The sequence below is a fragment of the Echinops telfairi genome, unplaced genomic scaffold, assembly GCF_000313985.2.
Source record: "Echinops telfairi isolate 266 unplaced genomic scaffold, ASM31398v2 ScPeMD7_8;HRSCAF=38, whole genome shotgun sequence".
NCBI classification, from domain to species: Eukaryota; Metazoa; Chordata; class Mammalia; order Afrosoricida; family Tenrecidae; genus Echinops; species Echinops telfairi.
In genome coordinates, this window is record NW_022103905.1 from 153,192 (window position 1) to 165,246 (window position 12,055).

Consider the following 12,055-nt stretch of genomic DNA (forward strand, 5'->3'; position numbering starts at 1 on the left):
TGATACCATGAGCAGCCCCACCCTTTCCTTTTTCCAGAGTGGAAGGCTAGTGGGCACCGCTGTCTAGGTCTGGGGTGGGGACTGAGTACAGCGCAAGGTCACATATGCCAATGCTGTTTGTGAAAATGTGGTCTTCCCAAATGACTAGTGAATTTGTTAGGGCTTTTTGCTTAAGTTCTAAACCAAATCCTAGAGCCAGCTGATACTATTTAATAATCTGGAGGATAAAATAATGGTGTATCAATAAATGGAGTCCTTATGGCATATGCTAGATTATGAAAGATGTAATCAACTTTACCCACCTCCTTTTTTGGACTTTGTATTATACTGCATGTCTCCTTCATTTTTAACCAATAAAGAGTAAATTGTCTGTAAAAAAAAAAAAAAAGGTAACATCCTATCATTTGATCTCCCTCTTTTGACCCATTTTAAAACAGTTTCTCTTAAAAAATAAAAAGTGAGGAGATATATGTGGATTAAGTGCCTGATGAATCCCGTCTGGCCAGGGATGTGAATAGCCTTGCTATCACCCATTATGCAATGGAACGTGGATTGCTGCAGATGCTGTTAGGTTCAAATGTGGCACCCTCTCACGGGATCTCCTTTTCGATCCATTAAAATTTGTTCTAGTTGTTAGTATTTTCTGCTTTATTTCCATTTGAGGTTTTCATCTGTTTTACTTTGTACTGTTAGTTGTTGTTTTTTTAAATTTATATTTTTCAGTATATGAAATCCAAGATAGGTAAGTCCATAGAGACAGTATCTGTATGAAAACGGTCCCTTGTGGGTATGCCGGCAGGGCAGGTTGGGGGGAAATGGGGAGCTAATAACAATGAGTACAGGAAAGAAGAAAAGGTTCTAAAACTGAGTGTAGTGATGATTGTGCAACTCTTCTTCATGTTGTTGAACTGTTGAATTGTATATATACTATGTGAATTATATGCCAGTAAAACTGTTGGGGAAAAAATAAACCAAACATGTAGATGCTGTCAAGTTGATCCTATTGGGTTTTCTTAGCTGTAGCACAGCAGTTCTCAACCTGTGGGTCGCGACCCCTTTGGAGGTCAAATGACCCTTTCACAGGGGTCACCCGATTCATAACAGCAACAAAATGACAGTTATGAAGTAGCAAAAAAAAATAATTTTATGGTTGGGGGGACTCACCACAACATGAGGAACTGTATGGGAGGTGGCATTAGGAGGGTTGAGAACCACTGCTGTCACAGAAAATCAGGTCTTTTTCCCATGAAGTGGCTAGGTGGGTTGAACTGCCAACCTTTAGTTGGCAGCCAAATGCTTATTCACTGCACCACCAGTACTCCTAATGTCCACAGATTGACAACGACTATTTAACTTCCTAGCTATCTATTGTCCAAGGGTCCCTAGTAGCAGTGGTTAAGCACTTGGCGGTTACCAAAAGGGCAGATGCAGCTGAGAACAGACAGCTTCATTTTTCTCCAGATGGGTTAGAACTGCTGAACTTGTGGTTCATGGCCCAATGCCTAACACACAGTGCCGCCCAGGCTCCTTCCTGCTAGAATAGCAATGATGTAAAAAATCGGAAAATAACAGACTTTGGCAAGGACACCAGAGCAGAACTCGTATCCATTGCTGGTGGGAATGTAAAATGGTGCCACCACGGGAAAAGTATAGTGATTCCTCAATTTAAAGATACAACTATATTTATGACTCAGCAAGTCCACTCCTAGGTATATACCCCAGGGACCTGAAAGCTGTGACACAAATGGACATGTGTACATCTACATTCACCAGAGCACTATTCGTAATAGCCAAAAGGTAGAATCAACCTAAGTGCCCATCAAGGGATGGATAAAATATATATATAGTATATACATAAAAAAGAGGCCCTTGGTGGCACAGTCGGTTACACATTGGGCTGCTGACTGCAAAATCAACAGTTGAAAATGACCAGCTGCCCCATAGGAGAAGATGAGGCTGTCTACTTCTGTAACATTTCACAGTCTCAGCAACCCCCGGGGGCAGTTCTGCTCTGTCCTATAAGGTCACTAGGAGTCAGAATTAGTTTGAGGACAGTGAGTGAGACATTCAATAGAATAATCGCTACTCAACCACAAAAAGAAATGAAGTTCTGATGTGTTTTCAGTACCGATGGACCTCAAAGATATTATGCCAAGTGAAAGAAGTCAATCACAAAAAATATATACTGTGTGACCTCACTTATATGAAATGACAAGAACAGGTGCATATATGAAGGTCAACTGGCTACTAGTGGTTACTTAGGGTAGGAGTTGGAGAGGGGAAAAGGGACTCCTTTGCTGAGAATTAGTAAGTTTATGTCTAAGATGAAGGGAAATTGGCATCACTGAAAGGGAAACGATAGATTAGATCTTTAATGGGTTTTGAATACATCTAGATATTTCTAGACAAAAAAAAAATTTGTTTTAAAACATTAGGAACTACAAAACATTGCTCAGAAAAGAAGGCCTAAAATATGGAGGCAAAAAAAGGAGGATATATTATGGATATCTATGGATTAGAATATTCAATTCCAATAGGTTGTACATGTCCTCCCAATTGATGGACAGCTTTGATATAATCCTAATCCATGCAAAGGCATTCATTTGACTGTGTAGCTCATAACAAACTATGGATAGCCTTGAGGAGAATGGAGATTCCAGAACACTTCATTGTGCTCATGCAGGAGTTAGGTGAACAGAACAAGGGAATTGTGCAAGGTTTAAAATCAGGAAAGGTGTATGTCAGGGTTCTATCCTCTCTCCATAGTTATTCGATCTGTATGCTGAACAACTCATCAGAGAAGCTGGATTATGTGAAGAAGAATACGGCATCAGGATGGGAGGAAAGTTTATTAACGAAGGGAGGAGGACTTGAAGCACTTGCTGATGAAGATCAAGGACTGCAGCCTTCAGTGTGGAGTACAGCTCAATGTACAGAAGACCAAAATCCTCACAACTGGGCCAATAGGTCACATCATGATAAACAGAAAAGAGTGGAGTTGTCAAGGATTTCCTCTTGCTTTGATATACGACAGTGGTTCTCCACCTTCCTAATGCTGAGACCCTTCAATACAGTTCCTCATGCTGTGGTGACCCCCCAACCATAAAATTATTTTTGTTGCTACTTCATAACTGTCATTTGCTACTGTTATGAATTGGGCGACTCCTGCGAAAGGGTCATTTGACCCCCAAAGGGGTCGCGACCCACAGGTTGAGAACTGCTGATCTACAATCAGTGCTCATGGAAGCATCAACCAAGAGATCAAATGACATGTTGCACTGGGCAAATCTGCTGCACGAGATCTCGTTTTAAAAATGTAGAAAAGCAAGGATGTCACTTTGAGGATTCGGGTGAACCTGAATCAAGGGATGGTATTTTCAATTACTCATATGCATGTGAAACTTGGACAACGAGTAAGGGAGACTGAAGAACTGATGCATTTGAGTTATGGTGCTGGTGAAGACTATTGGAAGTACCATGGACTGTCAATAGAACAAACAAAGCTGTCTTGTAAGAAGTACAGCCAGAATGTTCCTGGTGAGGTCTTTGTCTGACTTTGATATCAGGATGGTGCTGGCCTCAAGACTGAGTTAGGAAATGGTCCTTCTCTTTGATTTTTTGAAAACATTTGAGAATTGGTGTCAATCACTCTTTGGTGTGGGAGAATTCCCCAGTGAAGCCAGCTGGTTCAGATTTTATTTTTTATGTTGGGAGATTTTAAAACTCTTTTATTATCAATTTTAATCATAGACTAATATGTGATCAACATAGCAGTAAATTACCTAAGTACTATTTATTAGATTATATTAATCTGACAACAGAATTGTTTTGTGAAATATTTCTATATTTAATTAGAACATTATAGTTACATTAGTAACTGATCAAAAGCCTTATTTTTCTCTTTCTTTTCCCTTAAGTACTATTTCATTCTCAAAAAAATTGACATAGGTTCACAAATACTAATTACCACAACATTGCAGCTAAAACTCCAAAATGTTTGACAAAATCAGCAACTATAAGAGCACCATCATCAATGAGCCCGACTGCACGTGCTTGCAGGACACGCAGACCCAGTGACATGAGCTGAGGCATCATTGCGATTGGGTAATGCCGACAGCTTTCAGGGGAACACATGAAAAGGTTCAGAAGACAAATTAGCATAGGGTTTTATAAGCTTGTATGTCTATTGACTCTTTAAGTTAGGTTCACCAAAAGTTTTGGTTTGTGTGTGCTGATATTTTTATTTTATTGGATGAGAATTATATTTTATTTGATGATTGGTTTATTTTTATTGTGTTTTGTTTATTTTCAGGTGAGGGTTACATTTCAGATCGTTAACTTTGTATTTCAGAGTCTAAACTACTCATCAAAACTCCATCCGCTTATCCCTCCCCACTTCTTGATTTTTGATTTCCTAATCCATCTCTTCACTTGTTTGTGGGTCTTTAAGACAGTTTCCAGACTAAAAGAGACTAGGAAGGAGGATGTGGGGGTCCACTTCGGAAAAGGATGGCCCCTGATAACATTATGCATAGTAGTAGGGCATTCCTGTTAGGATGTCTAAAATTAAGACTGACCATAACAAGTGTTGGCGGGGATGTGGAGTGACTGCAACTCTGAGCCACTGCTGTCCCGTGACATAGGACAACCACTTTGGAAAACAGTTTGGCAGTTTCTTAAAAAGTTAAACCTATCCTGTTACCGACCAGGGGAGGTGGACAGGGAAGGGTCATAAAGGGCCTGAGAAAACCCTGGGGTGAGGTGAAAACCGCTCATTACCTTGCTCATGGGGTTGATTTTATCATTGTCTACATATGTCAAAGTTCAACAAGTTGCATGCTTTATATATGTGTCATTGATTGTATATTGGCTAGACTTGGTTTTTTTTTAGATCCACACATTATTTATGTATGTATCTAATTATTTCAAAACCATTTTATTGGGAGTTAATATAGATGTCATATCATCCCATAGTTCAATCACATCAAGCAGTAGTGTACAATTGCTACCACAATCAGCTTCAAATGGTTAGACTTTTTAAGTGTTTAAAATGTTCCTACTCTTGACCTGGAAGTGTCTTCTAGGTGTCCTGGGGAAATAATGAACACAGAGCTTTAGCTAAGAAGGTGTTTATCTGAGTATTATTTATAATAGTGAAAAGCTGTCACTAGCTGTCACTTCATAGAAGAGTAGTTAAGTAAATGATGAATTCCTATGTAACCACTTCAAATTGTGTCATATGATAAAAATACTAATGACCTAGAAAAAGATCTTAGAATATGTTAAGTGGTGGTGGGGGGGGGCAAAATAGGTTACAAAGTGAATGTATAGGGTTTTTATTCCTTTGTTTAAAAAAAGTATTCAAGAAAAGAGATGGGAAGCATAAGGCCCCCAAATAGCCATGATCATTATATTTTGGAATGATTTATGATCTGTTTCTTTTTTGTGTGCTTCAGCATTTCTAAAACTTTTCACAATCACCATGTTCTTTTTTTATAATCAGAGGGGAAAAAGAGTTTAAGGAAGGAGAAGAGCAATATAATGCCTTTAATCCGTACAATGAAATAAATGACACGCCTGGACCACAGAGGTTCCATTTTCCTCCCTCCTCTGAGAGCCCACAGCTGCCCATCACCTTTCTGGTTCTTCTGTCCGAAGTGTGAGAGAGACCAAACCTCCCCAGGCCGGTGATCATACATCTATGCGAAAACTGTTCTTTAAAAATAAAGAAAAGAAAAAAAGTTCTCTCTTCAGTCTGAACAATCTCGATTCCAGTCACCTCTTCCCCGGAAGCCAGTGGCTTTTCCAGGGTAAATCCCTCTACAGGCCGTTCCAAAGGAAGTGCCATTAGTTTCCTGAAAATGTGTGAGATTGAATACTTCTTGAAGGAAGTGTCCTGGTTATAAGACTTGTGACTGCCCTTGCTGTCTGGAAATTTTTATTGTAATCCTTGAGCATCATAGTCTTGTTGAGTTGATGATCACAAGGTTTGCCCTGGATCATGATCAGAGAACTCCTGACAAGTTCAAAGTCTGACTCTGAAAACCTTAAATCTGAGTGGTTAGAGGCTTAGGACGTGTGTACTATGGATATTGGAGGAGTGACTTGGGCCTGGATGCACAGGGGTACGCTATTATCATGAAGCCTCACCGTTGCCCTCGCTTAGAAAGAGCATAGTAGCTATGAGTGGACAGCACGTAAAACGTATGGGCTTTAGTGGGGGTTGAGTGCCCCCCGAAGAGTCCTAGAACTCTGTGCTAGTGGGGCAAAGGAGGAAGGGCTGTTCTCTGCCCTAAGTAAATCTAGTCCACTCTGAACGGGGGCAATTAGTGATGTCCATGACCTGCAGGGCCTGCCACTTCTATGACCACCTTTGACCTTTCAATAGCCCCTTTTAGTGCCCCTTTCCCTACCTATTCTCTCTGCATGCGTTTGGGCCTGTAAACAAGGCTGTCCAATTAGCACTTAATCCTAGGAGAGCGGAATTTAGGTATTCTCCTCCTGTAGTGTGCCGGCCTGCGGGACACACGAGCAGGGCCCTGCAGGGAAAGACGAACCTGGATGGGAGAAAAGACACGGAGACGTGGAGCAAGACAAAACTCTGATCAAACTCCATTTATTTGGGCAAAGCTGGGACATATAAAGGGGGACTGGGAGGTGCATATTTTAATAAGGTGTGCTACACAACATCCAATCCAACATGTACATTAATGAAGCATAAGAACGTTAACCAATCAGCTGCAGGTAAAAAGGCGCGCGCTAGTTCTCAAAGACGTCCTGCATGCAGACTAAGGTTCATCAGGCGTAATGCAAAGTCCATCTTAGCCCAATGAGCGCTCAGCATTATTAACCAATGGGTGAAAAGGTCAACTTTACAACCGCCCATGCTACAGAGCACGTAGCTAGGAACGCTGAGGCAGGAATTTAGGCAGGGCCAGTCCCCCACAGGTTTAGCAAATGAAAGGTGAAACTTAACAACCAGGAAGCAGCCAAGTTCGGCTCTGTGGCTGAGGCTAAGGCCTTAATGGCCACCGGCTCCCAACATCCTCCCAAGAAGCAAAATGGGAGGGGCTTGGGTGTCATCCAGCCTTGGGACAGGGAGCCTGAAATGGGGCACCTAAGGCTTAAGGGGATGTGTGCTGTTGTGCTCATCCCGGTCCTACTTGTTCTGTGAGCAACACACACCTGCTGATGGCACCCTCACAAGCGTTTGGCTCCGATGGTCTGCCATGGCACCTTCGCTCTCACTGACCAGTCACTGCTTCCACCTACAGGTGTGCCCTGTAGGGCCTGCAGGTACAGATGTCTGGTTGGCACTTGCAGCCCGTGAGCAAGCTGCGGACAAATTGTCCTTCCTTAGTAAGAGAATCCCTATTTTTTTTTTCTTTTTAAAATTATTGTATTGGGGCCTCGTGCAACTCTTATCACAATCCATCCATCCATCCATGGTGTCAAGCACATTTGTACATTTGTTGCCATCATCATTCTCAGAACATTTGCTTTCTACTTGAGCCCTTGGTATCAGCTCCTCATTTTTTTCCCTCCCCCCACCCATGGCCCCTTGATAATTTATAAATTATTATTATTTTGGAGACTCGATTTTTACGAGGTAAACATTTACTCAATTCTTATGAGGTAACAGCCCCAAATGCCCAGCCTTCCTACATTTCAGTGTGATCACGAGACCGAGTTCTGGTTGTTGCTTTGTTAGCTGAACGATGTGTGGAACTTCGGTCTCCTGGGTTGGTTGGGGGTGGACGCAGGGGGAGGGGTTGTTTGTTTAGTCTCTTTGGCTCCTTCTTCCCTCCTATGGCCTTGGCTACAGATGTGATGGCTCCCGTTAGGCTACGAGGCAAAGGATCACACACACAAAACCCCCAACCCATCGTTGTAGGTAGGCGTGTGTTACAGAGTAGACCTGCTCCACGGGGCTTTCTTGGCTTTTAATTTTCACAGAAGCAGATCACCAGGCCTTTCTCCCGCACCACACACTACTGGGTGGGTTCGAACCGCCCACCTTTCCATGAGTAGTGATGAGCCAACTGTTTGCTCCCCACAGGGGCTGGTAAAACAGAGTGGGAAGGAATAGAGCCCTGATGACTCGTGGCATGCTCTTGCTAGACTTGGCTTGCCTCCCAATGGACAAGCTTCTAGAAGCATGTTAGAGCCATTACTTTTCAGGGCTCTGTTTGTCAGAGAATAAAGGAATTCATAACAAACATGGAATTTATTACCAGAAATGGGATCTGCAGTAACAGAACCTAAAATACGACACCAGTTTAGTGGGAGGGGAGGAGAGGAAACTTAATACTAAAGATTCAAGTAGTGCAGACTGGGATTTGGCCACACAGTGTTGGCATGTGGTGGGTGGGATGGGGGGATGGGGGCGGTTTTTCCCTCCCCATGAGAGTGAATCTGTCTGTGACTGCTTTGTCGCAGAATACTGTGGAAGCCAAGCTGTGTGATGTCCGAGGCTAGGTCACAAAAGGACAGGCAGCTGTCCCTGGGAACACTCATTCTTGGAGGCTTGCACTGAAGAAGACCGATGATCTCAAGACCATCCTGCTGGAGGGGCCGTGAAGGAGTTCCGGCTGACAGGCCCAGCCCAGCCTGCCCTTCCCCATCTCACACCAGCCACCAGGGTGCAAGTGTGAAGCAAGAAAGTGTCTTGTGAGTGGCTCCTGTGGTTCTGCTTATTCTAGACTCAGGGAGCCCTGGTGGCGTAGTGGTTATGCATTGGGCTGCAATCTGCAAGGTCTGAAGTTCAAAACCACCAGCCGCTCCACAGGAGAAAGACCGGGCTTTCTACTCCATTGAACAGTGACAGTCTCAGAAACCCACAGGGTAGTTCTACTCTGTCCTCTCAGGTCGCTATGCGTCGGAACCGACTGATGGCAGGGAGTTATTCTAGACTCTAGCCATTTAAGTCACTTGAGCCCAGGTCCCAGACATCATGCTGTGAAGAAGAGTAAGCCTTCCTGCCCCACTGACCTGTGGACATCATAAATGGTGAGTCTTTCATGCCCTGGTGATAGTGGTAACACGCTGGGCTGCTAACCATAAGGTCGTCAGTTTGAAACCACCAGCTGCTCCTCTGGAGAAGGGTAGCCAGTCCCTGACAAATCATCACAGTTCCCGTAGGCGCAATTGTACAGCAATAATAAGTAAAGATTATAGTAAGGTCAGAGAGACCATGAGAGATAGAAGAGAGATTGAAATAATGGAGTCAGACACAGTTCATGGTAGCATGCTCACCTCTGCTCCTCTTGGTGGTACGGTGCAGAAGAGAGAGATTTATTGCTAACCAAGGCTTATATATCTTTTGGGGACATGTAAGCCCCCTACCTACAGGTAAAGACATACATCACAGGAAAGGGTTGTACTATAGGTAATACAGCAGTGTGAGGGGGACAATCTAGGGGTATATGTGCAATCCCAAGAGAAGGGATTGGGGGTATACATGTGACAAGAAGGGTGGATCCTAGACTCAGGATGGCAGCCTAACTTTGCATGTCACTGAGCAGGTTTGACCTGTTCGCTGGCTCTCCATGGAAACCATTATCAGTAGGGTGTGAGCCCCACCTACAGTGGACCAAATGCCTTCAGGGAGAACATATCTCTAAGCATCTGACCTCCCAGCATGTGCTGGCAAATAGGCTCTAATGTTTGGCTTATCTTAGGGGGAGACAAAGCTGGGGGAAAGTCTTTTTATATCCCACAGAGAAAGACAAGGCTTTCTTCTCCCCTAAAGTGTTAAAATCTCAGAAACCCACACGGGCAGTTCCACCCTGTCCTATAGGGTGGCCATGAGTTGGCATTGACTTGATGGCAGTGGGTTTGGGTTGAGTGTATTTTATGCCACTGAACTGCGTGGCGCTTTGTCCCTCAGCAATCGGTAACCAGACAGCTAGTGATTCGCCGTATGATGAACGTTTACTTCTCTTTCACAGAAAAGAAGTCCAGCAGGAAGCAGTCCAGACTGGTTTGGTGACTTCCCGAGGTAGAGGGAGTGCCAGCAGCCAGAAGATCACCTTGAAGATAGCTAGAGCGCTGACAGGAGGCTGGCTCTCTGAAGAGAGATGAGGGTCTCTACTTTCTCTCATCTCAGTCTTGTTTTAGTAGCTCATTAACTAGTTAACTTTCCATGCCCCCCCCACCTCCCACCCCCACCCCATGAAGACCTAAGGTTTGGGAAAGCACAGACCGTTTATGATCACTTTAGATCTTTCTGGCTATGCAGTCAAAATAATGTCCATTGAAACAGGTTGTGCCGCCAAAATAATGTCGACTGACATAGACATTAATGACAAACTTCTAGGACTCAGAGGATCAGCTAAGCTAGTTGAAAAAAGAAAAAAGAAAAGAAAAAGCAGCAGTCAAAGCCCTGGGTGTGGAAGAGAATGTGGAGCTGGGAAGCGCTAAGGGGGAGACCCTCTGGGATGGCTAGCAGTTAAAGGAGGGCAGGGGCAGAGGCCTGTGCAGGAGGGGCTAAGGAAGTGGGGAGAATTCCTGGACAGATGCTACCCAGTGAGCCTGGCTGAGTCAGGAGCCCCATGGCACTTTCTGTGTGGAAACCCATTGTGTTTACATGGTCCTTCCACATGAGGCTGTGTGGGGTCAATTGTGATTCCTCTCTGTTGTCCCAGCGACTGTCATGGACAGAGTAGTCAGGCAATAAATAACCCAGTGAACTGCCCTTGGCAAGGAAGTCCCGGGAAGGGTGGGTTCAGGAAGGAGGGAGGGATCTGCGGTGCCAAAGGCAAAGAACAATCGCAGCTGGTGAGGCCTGCAAAGGCTCAGGGTAGCTGGCAGCTAGCAGGGCTTCGGTGACCTTGAGAAGCCGTCTATCGGAGAGGTGGAGGAGAGACCATCTGCTCGTGGGCAGTGTGGCTGTGGGTGGTGTGCTGGCCGCCCTCTTGAGAAGGGAAGGGGCGCATGCGAGAGAGGCTGGCTTTTTCTCTCCCCCTTCCCATTTAATCACCTCCAAGAGGGTGCTTCCGGGCCCTGACCCTGTGTGCTTGCCTTTCTTGGAGTTGACCGGCACGTTTCTGAATTTCGTTTCCACATTTTCCTCCCTCTGAGGCCCTTCCCGGCTCAGTCTTCTTTTAGTAGCTCATGAACTAATTAACTTTCCCTGCCACCCCTCCCCCATTCCCCAGGGAAGGTCTAAGTTTCTGGAAAGCACAGACCGATGCCCACAGAGTGGCACTCGTTGCCTTTCCTTCCCCCAATCAAGGTTTCCTGAGAAACATCTGAGCTCCAAACAGCACGGACCGGACCCATCTGCATGGATGCTCCCCTAGGGAATGATGCGGCTCCCCACGGACAAGAGTCAACGGGGCCAGGTGGTGGCCCAGGCAGTTACACCCTCCTGTCCCACACACCGCCGGAGGAAGAGAAAACAGACACCGGGAAAAACGCCACGCTGTTTCAGCTCTCTGCCAACCCAAGAGTTACAGCATCTAAGTGAATGCGCACCGAACCAAGAAAATGGCCTTTCAAGTGGTAGGAACCCTTTTCTACCATAGACACTCTTCCGGCTCTCGGCCCCCACAGCAGTGGGGGCTGTCGCCATTTGGCAGTGCCACTGTGGTGCGCTCATGGGGCTGGGGTGAGAGGGAGCTGGGAGCAGCGCCTTGGGCTGGGGCCTGCCCCAAATCACTTGCAAGTAGAGTGACTGAAGCATATCACAGGCTTCTAAGGGCCAGAGGAAGGAGCCCTGGTGGCGCTGTTAGTCAGCTTTAGACTCCTGCCCATCAGATTGGTTGTTCAATCCTGCCTCTCTGAGGGAGAGAGGAGGCTTTCTGCTCCCATAGATTCACAACCTTTGCTGTGAGTCGGAATTGACTCGATGGCAATGAGTTGGCTTTTGATTTTTAAGGGCCAAGGGGCTGGAGTGAGTTTCTTCCAAAATGTAGAACTTTGATAAGCACCATGCCATTATGCAAAACGGTGAATCAGAGAGCTCTGGGCATGGGGAAGACAGATCTGGGCCAAATCTTTAGGCAAGATGGAAGTGGATCAGCCATTCAAATGAACCCAAGAAGAACTCATG